Here is a 5,138-nt window from a genome sequence, read left to right as displayed (position 1 = left end):
TCATTTGTTTTTTTTCTGAATGTATGAAATAAAAAGTGCATATTTGAAGTTGAAAATTATGAATGTTGGCACTTGAAAGAATAAGGAAAAAGGAAAAGTATTATTGGTGATTTGAAAAATCCATAAATTGATTCTTAAAGCAAGAAAAAGCAGAAAAAGAAAAAGAAAGAGCTTGCATGCGAGGGCAGATTGTAAAAGCCAATAACCCTTTAAACCAAAAGGCAATGGTAAAAGGACTCAAGGATTTGAGCATCAGTGGTTAGGAAGGCCCAAAGGAATAAAATCCTGGCCTAAGCGGCTCAATTTAAGCTGTCCCTAACCATGTGCTTATGGCATGAAGGTGTCAAGTGAAAAGCTTGAGACTGAGCGCTTAAAGTCGTGGTCTAAAGCAAAAAGAGTATTTTAGTAACTCTGGACACCTTTATCTGGGCACTCTAGTGAAGCTGAGTCATAATCTAAAAAGGTTGACCCAGTTAAATTGTCTGTGGCATGAATGTATCCGGTGGTAATATTAGAAAACAGAGTGCTTAGGGTCATGTCCTAGACTCAAAAAGCTGTGTTCGAGAATCAAAATAAGATTAATTAGGAAATTCAACAATATTATCTGGAATCTAAGTTCTTAAAGATGCCAACATCTCCGAGTTTCAATGGATAGTGAGATGCCAAAACAATTCAGAAGCAAAAAGCTATTAAGACCCGCTCATCTGATTTTAACTAAGCTTCATTTGAAACTTAGAAATTTGTTGTATCTTAATTTTCTTTTCTATCCTACTATGATTTTAGTTGATTGGGGACAAGCAATGATTTATGTTTGGTATTGTGATGAGCAGATATTTTATACGCTTTTTGGCATCATTTTCATATAGTTATCAGTAGTTTTTATTTAGTTTTTATTGAGTTTTTATAGGTTTTAGCGTTAAATTCATATTTTTTGATTCTACTATGAGCTTTTATTTTTGGTCAGTTCAAGGTATTTTCTGGCTAAAATTGAGGAGCTGGAGTAGAACTCTGATTCAGAGATAGAGAAAGCACTGCAAATGCTATCCAGATCTGACCCGCCTGTATTCAGAAGAGATTTTCTCGAACTACAGAAGTCCAAATGGAGTGATCTCAATGGCTATAGAAAGTTGATTTCCAGATATTTCCAACAATATATAATATTCCATACTTTTCTTCGGATTAGATGGCCCAAAACTGGCGTCCAACGCCAGCTTTCTATCCTCATCCAGGTGTCCAGCGCCCAAAGAGCAGTGCCCAGCGTCCAAAGGACCAGAGAGGACCCCCTAGCTGGCATTCCATGCCAAAGAGACCTCAAAGCACGTGGATCTTATCAAAGCTCAGCCCAAACACTCAACAAATCGGCCCCAGAAGTATAGGTCGAACTTATTAGCTACCATTAAATACACTATTTCACCCTTACTAGTCATTTGCTTAAGAATTTAAAGACCTTTTACACGTTGTATTAGAGATAATCCCGGGGGAGAACAACTTTTACCTTCTTCAAATTCTCCATTAGGGGAGACCTCTCGTTGAGGGAGGTCTACCATATTTTCGTTTTCTATTGTTTTTACTTCAGTATGAGTTTCTAAATCTCATAGGTTGAGGGGAGGAGCTCTGCTGAGTCCTATGAATTAATAAAAGTACTATTGTTTCTTCTTCAATCCGTGTTTGATCTATCTCTAAGATGTATATCCCGATCTTCATCGTGGTAATTAGGACGATCTAACAAATTGGCTCTGTTCATCACATTAAGACAGACGTGCCTAAGAAACACTTGTATCTACTTGGGTTAGTGTGAGTACCTGGAAGAAAAGTACGAGCCAACAGCTATGGTTATATATCACTCAAATGGTTAATCCATGATTTCGTTGGTGACTTCTCTGATCCAGAAGATTCGACCTTGTATTTGGTGTTTTGAGTAGGATCGCCAAGAGAATAGACTGCTATGCGCTTCACCCTTTGTTAGATTGAATACCACGACCACTAACCACAGGCAATGGCTTTGATCACTTACAGCCTGCCATAGAAGAAGATCATTTACAAGCAAAGAAGACGGTAGTACCAGAGTTACTTCAGAAAGGCATACCAACTCCAGCTCTCAACTCTATTCCCATCATATAATTCCTAATAGCTAACTTCTAATCCAACACCTTCTGATTCCGCCTGACTAAGACCTGCAAGAAAACCATAAGCTTGCTTCAAGCCACAATCCTCGTGGGATCGACCCTAACTCACTCAGGTATTACTTGGATGACCTATTGCTCTTGCTAGTACTGCTGCTGTTGTACGAAATAATGTGGGTTTGCGTACACGCGCACCAATTATTCTAGTCAGAGAATCAAAATTTAGGGTTTTAAAATGCTTTGATTTAAACAATGAAGTAAACAAAGGCAATCAGTAAATATTGAAAGATAATACGATTAAAAGAGTTAAGGTTTCAGAGATGTTGATACTTCCAAACGAATATTTTTCACCTTCCACCTTGATCATGTAAAGATACATCCATGGCAAATCATTAATAATCAAACCCTAATCATTTGAAAATTCAATTTCTCTTTAACCTATTTAATCGCTAATTCCTTAGTCAATTATTTAAGAAAAGAGTTGAAGTACGTTCACTAATTTATAAAGCATACAACTCATAAGAATCTCCCCTAGTTGATTCGATGCCACTTATCAAGTCTAGTTTCAAAACTTAAGAGCTATGAGAATAAGTTTTAAAGCCTAATTCGATTAATCAACTTTTCTAAGAAGTTAAAAGAATTGTTTCCCAACACATTCAAATCCTTTCGATGAAGAACAAAAACTTTACTTTAAGAAGATATCAATGCATCAATCAAAGGTAGAAAAACTAGAATATTAGTACATAGGAATCAACAAAGCTCCTAACCTTAACCAAGGAGATTAGTTGCTCATGTCTTTAGAGAAAACCTAAAATTATGAAAAGTAAAAACTGCCCAAGAAGATAGGCCGTGAGTGACTTCTCCCGTTAAATAGTAACTCAAAAACAACTTTCAAAATTCAAACTTCAAAACAGAATCAAAATTAAAACGAAATTAAATCTTCTTTATAAGTGTTTTCTTCTAGCCAAACTCAAAATCTTATCCTCTTACAATCTTTAATTAATTGCTGTGATTAATAGGGTTAAGTTGAGCCTTCAATTGACCACACAAATGATAATGAATTGGAAGTTTAGTGGCTAAGTTGAGGCCCATGAAATGTGTCAAAAACCTCATGTGGCACATAAACCTTTCACGTTGCACATAGAGTCCAAATCTTGATTCAATTCACTCCCTAAATTGATCACCTGGGACGTGGAGTATCCCACGTTTGAATGTGACATTGATTTCATTCAAATTTTGCCTCTGTTTTGCTCTAGGCATCGCATGTAGAAAAACTCATATCCCATGCGAACTAGGTGTTGTGCATATGCATGCCAGATGCATACGCATGATGCCGCTTGGATCTCTTGTTGCCCGTACGCATGCTACATGCATACGCATGATATCTCCTTTTCCCCCTGGTTGTGTGTACGCATGCTAGATGCATATGCATGACATGCCTAAGTCCCACGTGAAGGTGAAGTCATGCGTACGCATGACAGATGCGTACGCATGCTATACTAATTGTCCATATTTGTGCGTACGCATGCTAGATGCATACGTATGGATCGCTTTTAATCCCTAACATGATACGCTTTGCCATCCACTTTGCACGGCTATGTGGGTTGTTTTTAGTGAGCTTTCTGCTTAGTCCAGAGAGCTTTCTGCTTGATGATTTCTATCCTCTTTTCTTATTTGTTTCTTGCTATTTTCCTCCCAAATTTTTTTCTAATCAATGAATTCAACTAACTCAAAGTAATGCTCATTTTAACCATGAAATCATTGCCCATAAGAATTCTTAGTTAATCAAATGAAATCATGAAGAAAAACATTAAAGATGCAAATGCATCACTGGTACACATTTTTCATTAATAATATATTTTTGCACTCCAAATAATTTTCTGAGTTCAATTTTTATATGTAAATTTTTAAATTATGAATTTTAAATTTTTAACTCAGACTGGACAGTTTAAACCCTTGTTAACTAAGTTTCAATTACATAATTAACTAGTACATATTTTTCGGGTTCTACATCCTACCCACCTTAAAAGAAAATTTTTCCTCAAAATTTAGTTATTTGGAAAAAGAAGAGGATTATCCTTCCTCATATCTGATTTAAGTTCTCACATATGCTCTTCCACTCTGGATCAATTCCAAGCGACCTTTACCAATGGAACTTCTTTGCTAACAAAACTGGTGCTCTCCATAGGAAACACTCGGTCGGATAAACTTTTTATCCATTAACTCCTCCAACTGAATCTTAAGTTTTACCAGCTCTAATGGCGACATTCTATACGGTGCGATTGAAATCTGTCCTATTTCCGGCACTAAATCTATTGCAAACTCTATCTCTCAGGGAGGGGAAATTCAGGTATACCCTCGAAAAAATACCTCAGGAAACTTTTTTACTATCGGGATTTGTTCTAAGTTTTGTTCATCTACTAACGAGCTAGTGGCTAAAAGAACATACCCCTAACACTCATTTCTACGAATTCTTTTGCTTTTAACACCATCAACTAGAATTGGGGTTCATTTTAAAATTTTCTAATTCTCATCCTATTGAATTGTGCCAGACTTGTATACATAGTGTGTGTATACAGCACTCTTTCAGAGTTTAGCGACATCCTTTGATCTGTGAAGTTGTAATGATCTTCTATTGGGCATTCAAAATAATTTTTCTAGTTTGGGAAAAGGTTCTTACTCGGCTTAGGGTATGGACTTAACGATTTACAATCTGAAAAGCTAATGTATGCACATGCAAGTCATAAACTAAATCTGACATTTTCAGCCTTAATTCCTCAACCTTGTCAAAAGCTATAAATGAATGCGCTGCTCCAGTATCATATAAAGCAACCAAAGTTTTGTTACCAATCTCACAATTACCTCATATCAGAGAGTCGGACCTAGCAGCCTCATTCGTTGTCATAGCGAAGACTCGACTTTGTTGTTGCGATCGACCCATATCCTGAGTATCCATGCGTGAACTTGGACAATCCTTAACCATATGTCCTCGTAATCCACACCTGAAACATAGGT

The sequence above is a fragment of the Arachis duranensis genome, chromosome 4, assembly GCF_000817695.3.
Source record: "Arachis duranensis cultivar V14167 chromosome 4, aradu.V14167.gnm2.J7QH, whole genome shotgun sequence".
NCBI classification, from domain to species: Eukaryota; Viridiplantae; Streptophyta; class Magnoliopsida; order Fabales; family Fabaceae; genus Arachis; species Arachis duranensis.
Note: the sequence above shows the minus strand (reverse complement) of the source record.